Source organism: Pteropus alecto, unplaced genomic scaffold (genome assembly GCF_000325575.1).
Source record: "Pteropus alecto unplaced genomic scaffold, ASM32557v1 scaffold53, whole genome shotgun sequence".
NCBI lineage: Eukaryota > Metazoa > Chordata > Mammalia > Chiroptera > Pteropodidae > Pteropus > Pteropus alecto.
The window spans coordinates 3,122,943-3,135,935 of record NW_006434366.1 but is presented as its reverse complement, the minus strand read 5'-3'; the positions used below and the strand labels follow the sequence as shown (position 1 = coordinate 3,135,935).

At 49.2% G+C, this 12,993-nt stretch overlaps 1 protein-coding gene across 1 annotated transcript in view; it reads left to right on the top strand.

The window, feature by feature from the left end:
* Positions 1–5,289: 5,289 nt before the first annotated feature.
* The window catches only part of ITPR1 (inositol 1,4,5-trisphosphate receptor type 1), a 332,592-nt gene continuing 324,888 nt past the window's right edge, over positions 5,290–12,993 (top strand). The window contains exons 1-2 of the mRNA XM_015587167.2: positions 5,290–5,522; positions 6,327–6,402. The gene's annotated coding sequence lies outside the window, so the exon portion shown is untranslated. The remainder of the gene's footprint in view (positions 5,523–6,326; positions 6,403–12,993) is intronic.

Sequence of the window (12,993 nt, the reverse complement as noted above, 5' to 3'; positions counted from 1 at the left end):
CACAATACCATTATCACACCTAGAAAATGAATAATTCCACAGTTTTCCTTAATATATAGTCTAGATTGAAATTTTTCCAGTTGCTGAAAAATGTGTTCCGTCGCTTTATCTTTTTATTTCTTTCAATCCAGGATCCAATCGAGAGTCACGTGTTGCGTGTAGTTGTGAGGTTGGTTTTGGTCTTTGTTAATCTAGGTACTCCTCCTGCCGTTTTTTTTGGTCTTCATGACACTGATTGATCTGAAGAGTCCAGGCCAGCGGTCTTGTCGAATGCCCCGCATTCTAGGTTTGTCTGATTGTATCCTCAAATGTTTCTGGCAAGAACATTTCGTGTGTGATGCTGTATACTTCTTATAGAATCATGTCAGGATGCAAAAAGTGTCTGGTTGTTCCAGTCGTGGGTGGTAAGTCCAATCGCTTGGTTTACGTGGGAGATTGCCATATCTCTTCGTTGTAAAGATCCGTTTTCCACTTCGTAGTTAGTGGGTAGTGTGTGTGTGGGGGGGTGATTTTTAGCATCCTATGAATACCCCATTCCCATCAACCTTTAGCCCAGGGGGTTTGGCATCTATTGATGATATCTTTGTCTAAATAAATTATTACACTGAAAGCTGCGAAATGGTGATCTTTCTTATTTTATTTTCTTTCTGCATGTATTAGCTGGATTCTTCTGAAAAGAAGAGCTGTCTGTTTTTCTTTCGACATACAGATTTCCTTTTGGTTCAAACACGAAGATGAGATCATAAGGCATTTCCCAAGATTTCTTCAGGTCCTCAGATCTCGCTCGGCTACCGGAGCGATTTAGGATGGTAGTCTTGCAGATAGGAAGCAGGAGGGAGGGGGTGGGGGTTCTGCATTGACAATAGCCACTGGTTCTGCCCGTTTCACAGGAGAGACCGTGTGAGAAGGCGATAGCACTCGTTTGCTTGCGTGGTCCAAGACAATGCCGGCAGTGGTCATCAGCGATGGTGCCGCTGCTTTTTCCACATGATAGAAGGTGGTAGTAACTGTTTAATTTTGTATTTTTCTGTAGCTACTGTGCTGCCTTCCGGATCTTAAATCATTGATGATTTGTCCATCTTCCCTCCACGTGCCAGGTTACTGGCAGGCAGGCTCTTCTAAAGTCCAGATTTAGGACAGTGCATACCTGTCTTCTCTTAGCCTCACAGGCTGCCCAGAGCCCGGTCTCAGGAAAAACATCCTCCTTTCCCCAGCTCCGCAGCGAAGCGGTGTCTCGCCGGCTGTTGTTCAAACACCGGCTACACTTTTTCCACCTCAGGAAGGGCCGTTATGTGTCTAGGGGTCGTTTCTTTCAGCCACCCTTGCGGTTCCAATAGTCAGTCAGCCAGTGACTTAGCCAGTACCCACTTTGTATCCCAGAGCTGAGCTCGATGCTATGAAGAGTACACAAACATAGGACCTGGTCCCTATTTTCAAGTTTATCTGGTTGGAGAGACGATGATATCATAGAAACATGGAGCTGAAAGATAGTCTGGTTTTCTGGGAGTGTCCACGAGCGAGTTTTGGGGAATTGGTACGAGAAACTCCAAGGGCTGGAGTTTGAGTATCTGCATCGTACCGCGGCAGATGTGCACGGGGTTTATGAGATTCTCGAAAAGGGCTGTGACTCCCTCCGTCCAGTACGAAAAGCTCGCCCTGACTGAGAGACAGGTTGGTGGACCGGCTACACAGGAGCGATTTCTCTTTGCCGATAGTTCTCACGTTTTGATGGCAGTTTATCGCACATCAGCTTCCGAAGAGAAAGACCTATGACTGCAGCGTCCGTCAATTCTCTGTTGCCACTTCGGAGCCATCTGGCGAAGCTATGAATTCAAGTAGGCGCATTGTGACCGTCATAGGCAATTCAAATCTTTCACCCGAGAGAAAACGACCCGGCGCTGCCCCAGCTGTCTGAAGTTTGGTTCAGAGCCGGACGGTCCGTTAGGACGTCAGCATCCCCTGGTGCATGTCGACAGCATCCTCTTACTTCGGGTGAGCTGTGGTGAGCTTGCAAAGCCCTTTCGTGTCCTGTGACCCATTTAATCTGGTGAGGTGAGCAGGGCAAGGAGTAGTGGCTTCGCACTGTCAAAAGACTGAGTCTCTGCAGGGTTAGGTGCCTGGCCATGGTCAAGGTTACAGGCGCCGCTGGGTGTCAAGCCCACTTTTTCTGGCCCCCGCTTTCTCCAGCATATCTTGCTCCCTTAATCAGGGTAGTGTTCGAGGGTGAGCTCCTAGGCAGGTATTTCAGCCGGAGTTTTCAGCTGTACACTGCTGAGGAGAACCTGTCCCTTTGTCGGGTCTCCCTGGACGTTGACCCATATGCTGGTTTCAGACATTCTTCGGACTTCGGCTCGGACCGCGAGACTTCCCTGACTCTGCAAAGCCCTCCCACTTCGCTGCACGGGCAGTTCAAGGGCAAAGCCATGAACGGCAATTTCTAGGCCCGGTTGTCATCTCAAAGTGGACCTCGAGATCCAGATTCTTGGTTTTCTAGATCAGCGCTGTCCATAAGCATATAATATGAGCCACATATGTAATTTTTAATTTCTTAACAGTACATTAAAAAGCAAAAAGAAAGGCAAGTGAAATTAATTTTAATAATCTATTTTATTTAACCCACTACATACAAAGTTTTATTTCAACACAGGATCCGTATAAAAATGACTGAATGAGGCATTTTGCTTTTACTGACCTAATAGCTTCTAGAACCTGATGCCAGTTGCCAACTGTTGAATGGAACCATTTGTATACACACAGGTGGAGGAAACAGTCTATGATGAGTGGGCTATGAGACTTGCGTGCTCGAAAAACATGTCCACCTAGCCTGCCATATGTGCGGCACACCTCCTATTAAAACGCTTCTTTTAAACAAATGGTTCCCCCCGCCCCCGTCCCCCATGTTTACTAGGATATGCAGACAGAGGACTCAGGCTTGCTGGACGGGGGAGGTAGAGAATATGGTCATGCATAAAGCACAGTCCCCACCCTCAGTGAGGACAGGCGGGGCGGGGAGAATGTGTGCTGTGGAAGGGGGACAGTGGATAAAGCAGCTAAGGGTCAAGTGTCCCTTGAGTGGTGAGGGGGGACATCACCCCGCTCACCAGGTCGTCTTCAGAAAACCCACTCGCAAATCCCCTCGCGTTTCTGAGGTAAGCCCCTGAAATACTTACTCTTTCCTATTTACCAGATATACTGTTGTTGAATTTGTTTGACGGGTAGAGCCCCCAACCCTTTAGAAATGGTTTGTTTTCATGGGGGAAAAGAAGAGAGGCGACTGAGGGAAAGGTGTGGACCCTGTTGCGACAAGATGGGGTTTCTTGATGATGGAGGGTGGCAGCTTGAGGCATCAGGCGGGAGTGCCCAGTAACCGGGGGACAGTGCTGAAAGAGAGGACGGGACGGGCGAACACAAAGGACAGGAACTCTGTCTTCCACGGAGCTTTGCCCGTCCCCGGACTGGCATTTAATGCTTATTCGGGCAGATACGTACCATGCAGATGTGTCACTTGGGGAGGCTGCGGAGGGTAGCAGGTAAGGTCTGGGGTTTGGGAGTAAGACTGCCTGTGCAACTTGGGGGAAGTGACTTAACCTCTCTGTGCCTCAATTTTCCCATAAATTAAAAAAAAAGAGTTATTAGTAAGTTTTGATGAGATAAGGTACATAAAGAGCTCAGAATATTGTCTGGCACAAGGCATGTCCCCAATAAATGTAAGTTATTATTGTCAGCATTATCATGTTCGTAATAGTTATTAGCTGTGGTGCTCCCTTAATTGATTCCAGAAGTTTTACAGGGCTGTTGACGCCATGTCAAGCAATCCTGAAAGTGGAAAGGAGTCACATTCAAGTGTTTTTCTCCCATGATGGCAAAACTGGGACAAAGAGATGACAATGACTTGCCCAAGGGCTCAGAGGCTGCTTCTAAAACGGGGAGGCTGCTTAAGGCAATGGTGATGGATTTCCCCAAAGACAGAGACTTGCAAGCTGGGACTGGAAACCAGGCCGCACTCCTTAATTCACGGTATCATCCTGGGAAATCGGGTAATTTCTGAGCCCTCGGGTGTGCACCTATCACACAGGGGTAAAAAATAGGCCTAGAGTTGTTAAAACTCAGTAACACGACGCATGACAGGTGCATGCGGTCTGGGCTCAGTAAAAATCAATCTCTTCAATTATTACTGCTACCGTTGTTGAGGCAGACAGTGGCCGTCTGGGGTGCCGAGATGCCTGTTGGCTCACCATCGTGCCCCAGCGCCCAGCGCCCAGCAGACACTCGGGAAATGTTTGCGGAGCGAAGGCACATCATCTAAGGAAGGGAGCTCAGCTCTGCGCTCCTTCCAGAAGCCGAGCCCGAGGCAGCCCGTCGCCGGGAGCGCAGGCACTTCTCGGCAGTGGGCTGAACCCCACCTGGTGCCCGACGCCCCTGCGCGGGCTGCGCGAGGGCGCCCCGCCGGGGCGCGCACGCCGTGCGGACGGCTCTCTACCGAGCCCTGTTTTTCTGGTTTGCGGTTTATTTACTTAAGCATTTACAGCTCCCGGGAGCAGAGGGGCTGCCTGAAGCAGGGTCAGGACCGAGGTCGCGGTCTGTGTTTACACTCTGCCTCCTCATCTCAGCGCTGACAAGTCACAATACGGCTGCTCCGGTTGCGCGCGGGAGCGGGGGGTTCGCGCTGTCCACCCGCTGCCAGGCGAGGAGGGCACGCGCGGTCCGGGCCAGGGACGTGCTCCCGAGCCTGGGGCCCCGCTTGCGTGGACCGCGCTCCCCCGACTTAGTTTTCTGTGCAAACCCGAGCAGATTAAATAAAGACAACCTCGCACTTCTAATCCTTGACCGCAAACACTGCCGTTTCGGTTCCCCGAATTTCTGAAATTCTTGGCTCGGGACTCCAGGCGGGGAGGAGGAGGGTGCCAGCCTGTAAAAACTTCCAAAGCAGAAATCCGAGCCGCTCCCGCCCCCGGCTCCCAGCGACACCTGGACTCAGGGGAAGGGGAGCAGCTGGAGGAGGAGGGGCGTCCCCAAGGGTAGGGGCGCCCCCCAGGGGTGGCTCTGGGTGGTGGGTCCCAAGCCCGGCCAGCTCAGGACTAGCAGCTGAGTTCAGAGCCGGGACGCCCCCCCTCCGCCCCCGCCCGTGTCTATTTAGAGCCCGGCCCCGAGCCCAAGGGATTCTGGGACATGTAGTCCGCCCCGCCGCCCCGGGCGCCGCCGCGACCCCGGCCGCGGACTACATTGCCCAGGGAGCCACGCGGCCTATATAAGGCACCAGGAGCCGCGTCCAAGTGCAGTAACCATGTGGCTGTGCTGCTGAGGCGCGTCCTCGGGCTCGCGGGGCGGGAGGCGAGGAGGAGGTGGTGCCGGAGGAGGAGGCGGAGGGCGGAGAGCGAAGCCACGCCGAGAGGTGGTGTGGGCGCTCCGCTCCCAGCCTAACGGAACGAGCTCCCACTTCGCGAGCATGGGACGACACAGCGGCCGCTGAGCCCCCTCCGCGCCCTGCTCCCGCATACCGGCGCGGCTCCCCGGGCACCAAGGTAGCGGCTGCGGCCGGGCGGAGGGCGCGGGGAGTTGGTGCTGTCCCCCCCGCCCCCCGAAGCATAAGTTTTTGCCCCGCTCTCTGGGAGTTCTCGGTGGATTTGCAAGCACTTGCATGCATTGGGGGTTCTTTTACTGAGAACATTTTTTTTTTGTGGGGGGGGGGAGGATTCGTTTGAGGTGGAAAAAAAAGAAAACATTCTCGACTCCAGTGACTGGCTTTGAGGGCTCTCCGTGCTGGACCGGAATGGCATTCCCCCAAGTTGGAAACTGTTGCAGCAGCTGCAGGAAATAGGTTTTTTTTGGGGGGGAGGGTTGTGGTTGTGGGGGTGTCACATGTGAGTCCGCCCAAGGAAACCGTCTTTCTTAAAATGTAGCCCTCCCTCGAGTCGCACGGTTGGGAGGATAATGCATGTGCCGGGCCCCGGCGGGGAGGGCTCTCAAAACCCGAAGGACACCGGGGCGCGCCGAGGGTGGACGGAGCTGGCGCCCGGGGAGGATGCGGGCTTGCGACGCTCGTCCTCCGCTGCGGGAAGCAAGTGCTTTGGGATCCGCCAGGCACTTCCCTTAGCTCCAGCCCCGGGCGCGTTCCAGGCTGGCGTGTGCCCAGCCTCACTTGTCGGTTACTTGGTGGAAGTAAGTACGCGAAGTTACCTGTGGTCCGCCCACGTGATCCCACCGACGTGCCTGTCAACTGGAGTTGGGGGGCGGGGGTGCTCACCAGGAAGGAGGTTAAAGAAGGTGGAACCGTGAAATCTGGAGCATAGTTGGTCTCACACGCAGTCTCCTTTCTGAATCCTTAGGAGCCGACTACAGAGGAGCAGGATTCGCACCGCTGGCTGGGCGGACTCTGGCGCCAGAGAGCCTGGCGAGGGTCAGGTGAGTGTGGGAGCCTGCGCGCTGCCCTCAGTCATGAGTTTTTTCCTTAAGCCTGTTTTAAGTCTTTTCTGACGGGCCATGGAGATGGGGAGTAGGAAACCCCATGGCTGAGTCCCCAGATCTTAACTGCCTTCCGTGAGCAGGGGCTAGTCCTGCTCAGCTTTTTTTTTGGCTGAGGCTCGGGCCGGAAACAGCTCGAAGGTTTAGGAGAGGAGGGGGGAAAGCCATTAAATTAAGCAATGAAAGGGGTGCCCACTGGCCGACTGAGAATTGAACTTGCCAGGAAGCACGCTGATGACTTAAATTGTGAAGGATGCAGTGCATTTCATCTGCCAAGATATGTAAGCAGAAATCAACCGCTTTCCTCGTTCAAAAATAGTCACTTTCTTTCTTCTTCCTGTGAACGTGTGTTTAATCAGAGTGGGATGGGCTGCAAGAAATGAAAGTGGTTGCTGGCGAATTGAGAGAATTAGAACTTTAAAAAGGGAAGTTAGTTCTCAAAGCATAAGATGGTAGCATCCAGCCGTTGGCCTGAAGCCATCTCAATGTCAAGCAATGTGATGGGTCCCTGTTGCTTAGGTGCCTGTCGTGGGGTGTGAGCCAAGGGCAGCATGTGTCTGTAAACACAAACAGCTCCCATTTTTTTTTCCCCAAAATGGTCAGACTGCGCTTCAAGCAAGGGAGGCTTCAATGAGTGCACGTACATTCCCATTGCTGCCTGTTTGGCATCAAGTTTTTTCTTCCGAAATGGTCAAGAACAGGGGAAACAACAGGGTAACAGGGGAGCCGGGTCTTAGTAACCTCTACAACATCCTAAATATTTAGCTGTTCCCTGGGCGACAATCTTTAGGCTTTTCTAATTAGAGAAGAAAAGCCAGACACTTCGTTATAGTGGTCTAGTGCTTTTGTTTCTTGCTGATAAGATCCTCAGGAGTGTGGGTGGGTTGGGAAGCATTTGGATGTGTGAGGTCTAGTTCCTTGTTGGCGTTCTAGTGACTCGCATCGCTACGTGGGCACTCAAAAGGCCACGGATTGGGCTCCTTCCCCCTTTTCTGAGTAAGCTGTAGGCCAGGAGAAACTGATCCACAGGCTCTTCTCTGACTGGTTGCTCAAAATAAAACTTAGACATTAAGTACTTGTAAACCTGGTCCAGAGCCATATGTCACAGATACCCTGGGAGTCAGGTACAGGGGTAGAGGCCGAGATGCAGAGTGAAATCACTTGCCCACAACCTGGCACAGAGTGGAAGCCAGGTGTAACTACAGGCCGTGGGGCTTCTTTCTGCCCCAAAATGCACCTGAGTTGGGGGTGGTGGTGAGGGAGAAGCTAGGAAAAATGATCAGCTTATTGCTGTTGATGAAATAACTCTTACTTATGTCCCAGCGATGAGGAATGACCAACACTTACCTTGATGTGGGCAGGAAACTGTGCAGCTGCGGGTGTGAGGATGGCAGAGTGTGGATATTTGAGGAGGCGTTAGGTGTGATTCTGAGTTTGTTTTGGAAAGTTGTGTGCCGAAAGTCTGAGGGTAAAAAAAAAAAAAAACGTAAGAAATGTTGTCTGAGGCCAGTCTCAGGTTCGTCTCACACCTGAAATCCATCCTGATCGTCTGCATCAAGGCATCTGGGCAGGTTAAAGGAATCAGGCAGCCCCCATCTGAATAATTTGAAAGTTTAGGTCACACTGCGTCTGATTTGTTGAAATCTTTTCATGTACCTTTCAGTTTGCTTTGTGGCCTGTTGCGCAGAGCTCTTTCTCATTTCTTGTGTGTGTGTGTGTGTGTGTGTGTGTGTGTGTGTATGTGTGTGTGTCTGTGTGTGTGTGTAAAGTACAACCTGCTCTTTGAATAATCGAAATCAGAACAGAAGGTCCTATCAAGAGTCGCTTCTTATCAGGCGGGGGAAGTTTGGCGCGCTCTAACTGCATCAGCAACACCTGGCCTCCACTTCGAGCCCCACGGAGGCGAATGGGGTCGCGTGTTATCCAGATCAACAAAGCGGTGTCCTCTGGAGGGCATTGGCGTCTTCTGTAGGAACAAGACATGGAATGGTTGCTTAGAGAAGTAGATGAACTCAACGAGACACATCTGTTGCCTTTTTCCTCAAAAGTTTTCATCCGAGGAATAGGGAAGACCAGGGTATTAAAGTGTGTGTGTGATAGGGGAAACTTCTAATCCAACGGTATTTCTCTGACTTCCAGAGAAAAAACATCACATGGCCTTTTTGCTCACTTATAAATGATCTCATGGAAACTCTGTCTGATTGTAAAAGCAGCTCTTAAAAAACAAACCAAAGTGAAACAACAAACACCAAATATGAACAGAAAAAAACAGCAAAAACAAAAGTGGGCCTGGAGTTGGGTTTCTAGGACCCATCTAATCAAGGCGTCTGCACAAGGCCAGCGTCCCATCTTGTTCGCTGTCGTTTGATCTTATAAAATAAAACACATTGCCTCCGCAGGCTCTGTGTTCACTGGAAACGCATGCAATTTTTTAGTACACTTTTGCCCTTTTAAGTTTTTGCATGGCTCTTTTGGTGAAATTAATTATGTTGAAGTCGGTGACGTGACTGACATAATTTTTATGACTTCTACCAGTCGTCATAGTGTCTGTTCTGAGGTTATTGCTAATGAGGATGAGCCGAAAAGACACTGAAAACATCATGTATCGAGCTGCATCTCATTGAACTGTGTCTGGGTTCTTCCCTAAACTGGACGTAGTTGAAGACATTCGTTGTGATAAATCTATTCAAGACATTGTGGTCACCTCTGAAAGTTTTACGGTTCAAGTCTTTATTATTCCTTCACTGAGCATCTTCTTTGTGCCAGGGTGTAGTCTAGCTCCCGGGGGCACAGCGACGAAAGCCTTGTGCCCAAGAGGCTTAACTCCTTGTTGGGGGTTGGGGGGAGGCAGCCAGTGTAAATAAACAAGTATACGGTAGGACAGGTGGTCAGTGTGATGGAGAGAAATAACACGGCGGAAGGGGGAACGGAAGATAAGTGTGGGTGAGGATGTGGAGAGGTCGGAGCCCTCGTGCGCCGTTGGTGGGAATGTAGAATGGTGCAGCGGCTGTGGAAGACAGTATGGCGGCGCCTCAAAAAGTCACGTGTGAAATGACCAGGTGCAGTTCCGCCTCTGGGTGTATGTCCGTAAGTATCGAAAGCGGGGGCTGGAACGGATATTTGCGCTCATGCTCCCAGCAGCATCATTCCAGTAGTCAAAAGGTGTAAACAACCCCAGTGTCCACCGACAGGTGACGGATAAACAAAATGTGGTCCCTCCGGACAATGGGATGGTATTCGGCCTTAAAAATAAGGAAATACCGATACATGCTACAACATGGATGAAGCTTGACAACATCATGCCAAGTGGAAGAAGCCAGAAAAGACAAAAGGACAAGCAGAGTGTGATTCCACTTACGTGAGGTCCCTAGAGCTATCAAACCCATAGACATGGTAGAATAGTGTTGTCGGCGTGTGTGTGTGTGTTGGGGGGGGGATGGGAGTTTAAGGGGTACAAGGTTTCATTTTGAAAAGATGAAAAAGTTCTGGAAATGGATGGTGGTGAAGGTTGTACAACACTGAATGTACTTGATGCCACTGAATTGTACACTTAAAAAAATATAAAGTGGTAAATTTTATGTATGTTTATTTTGCCACCGAAAAGAGAAAAACAATGACAAGAAAACAGGGTGCGGGGGCTAAAGGACCACCCAGGTGCGGGGGGACTGGGAAGGGCTCATTAACCTGCTGCCTTTGAGCAGAGACCTGAGGGGAGTGAGCGGGTTGACCATGCGGTCTCTGGGGGGGGAGAGTGTCCCAGGGGATCAGGTTGGCAAGTGCAAAGGCCCCGAGGTGGGAGCAGGGAGAGCCGCTGGGGTGGGAGCAGCAGGCCAGGGTGGCTGCAGCTGAGGGAGGGTGCTAGGCATTCAGGTGGGAGAGGAGGTCGAGGTCGGATTGTGCAGGTGTTTGCAGGTAAGCAATGATGTATTTCCCTGAGGATTGCTAAGCTTGCAGGATGCTCAGTGTGGTTCTCACCATCAGTGACCTGTGTCATCCTTTCTGAAGAGACTGGTGGGGACGTCAGGATCCCCTACCAGATTGGGAGGTGAAGCCCAGTTTCCAGACTCTGCGGTTAAACGCATGAGCTACCTGGGACTGTCATTCCCTTCAGTTAGACAGGAATCCTCTGATGAACAGGCAAACCTGTGGTTGGCTGAACAAAAAATTCCAAGAACTTACTGGTATTCCTCTGGGTTAATCTTCATCGCAAACCTGGTCCTTGCAGTCTGTCCGGTCTTATTTCAAGGAGCTACACGAGGAGGCCTCCAGCTCGCATTACCCTTGGGGAGTATGAAGTTCAAGATAAATGATTCCGATAGCTGAAGTGGACCCCTCTGTGTGTACAAACTTATAACAAGCCTGTGTTATAGTCGTTACTTACTGCATAAGATGTGCATAGTCAGCCACAGTAAAACATCAGCAAATAAAGATAAGCAACAAAATAAAACCAATCACCCCCAATCCCACCTTCCAAGATTAGGGTTTAAACGGCCCCCACCATGAAAATTATGTGTATATTTCCTGAAAGGCTTCGCACAGCACCTCCTGCTCGGCACCTTGCCTTCGCACTCTGTCTTGAATACCTTTTCTTGCTAAACAGACATCTGTGTCTTCATTTTCCTGAAGGTGGCTGTACTTTTGATGGGATTTCATTTGAGTGATGACATTTATGGAATTACGGTAAAAAAAGTATTATTCAGGCTCCATAAAGTACCATCACAGAGGCCAGTTTTTCCTATTCATTTTATACTGTTTTTTTTTTTTTTCAGGATAACTAAATGGAAGATAAAGCACTATTCAGTTGTTGGTTATCTTAGGACAGGAGTAAAGCCTAGTAATTATTCATTTAAATACACCATTTCTCATTTCTTCTTCAAAGTGACCTAACCCTGTGAGGGCCCAGGGCCAGACACTCTCTTCTGTTTGTTTGCACTTACACGGAAAACTTTACTATAGAAAATTGGGGACTTGGTGACCAGGGTAGAGATGTTGGTGTAATGAGCCCCTCCCTCCCTGCTCATCCTCACCCTCCACGGTTAGTGGTTCATGGCTCATCTGTACCCTCAGACACACTCCTCTCGTCCTGGGTTACTTTGAAGCAAATCCCAGACATGCTAGTTCATCTGTATTTTAGTGCCTATCTCTAGTATTAGGATTCTTTTTTAAAAAACATAATCACAATCCTATTATCCATATCAAGAAAAAACATTTTTCATAGTTCTCACATACATATATAAATATTATATACTATATAAACATACATATTTAACAGTTTGGCTTAGGATTTGAGTAAGGTTGGTATATTACAAATGGTTGTTGTGTCTTAATGTATTTGTTTCCTATTACACCTGTTTTTTTCCGTACCTTTTTCTTTGGTATTGAAGATACTGGGTGACTTGTTTGTCCACAGTTTGAATTTGGCTGACTGCATCCATGTGGCATAGTTGAACACGTTCCTCTGTGTATGTCCCCTGGATGTACCGTAACTGGGTATGTAGATTTAGAGGTCTGAGGCTTGATCAGTCTGGTTCTTTCTTTATCCCTTTTTGGCCCAGTCCGTTTGGTGAACTTTATTCAGAGGAGTGTATGCTGTATGTTACACCTGGATGTGTCTTCTTGTGATACTAGTAGCCGTCGATGCTCAGGCCCTCAATCCATCACCTCATTTGTAGTTGCAAAACTCCTAATTCTATTTTTCCTTCTTTACTTATTAGCTGGACTCGTTTATAAAAAGAAATTTTCTCCACTTAGTTTTTGGTTCCCTGGGATGTAGTTCATATAAGAAAGATAGGCCCAGTACTCGAATCTCTCTATATTTTACTAGTTTTTAAAAATAGGGAGTTGATTCTCTAACATGATCCCTGGAAATGGTTCTTACCTGGGGAATATTGGGCAATATCGGGAGAGAGGGCGATGATGGCACCCAAGGGTTACAGGCCAAGGATGCTGCTAAACAGTCTACAGCCTGTTGCTCAGCCCCCCACCACACAACGTTATTCAAAGCACCATCAGTGCCACTGCTGAGACACCCACGATGACCAGTGGGTATGTTTTTTTTGGTTAGTATCATTATGAACTCATAGATTTAAACATATTTTGTATGTTTCACTTCGTCATTATCCTTACTGATGTTCCAATTGTTCATCTTTGCTCAGTGAGAGAGAAAGGCTATTCAGGTGGATTCAAAGGCACAGCCCTAGTCGTCTTGGGTCCCTTTCTTGCTTCAGTATGACAGGATGTTCCAGGCTCATCTGTATTTCTTGTCCCAGACCTGGAGTCAGCCTTTTTCTCTAAGGAACCTTAGTTCTTTTGAGTGAGAAATGGCATTTAGAGACCTCTGCTGAGGGCCAAGCAGGTATTATTGTCATTCTCCTCCTACAGGTCAGAGAACAGAAAGAAAACTTAAAAACCAACCATTTTTAATGAAAGGTCTTCCAAAGTGCAATTGACACTTCCTTACCGTTTTAAAAGGAATTCTGAGCGTATTCTTAACTTTTTAATTTGGTCTCAGTTTTTGCCTTAGTATACTGG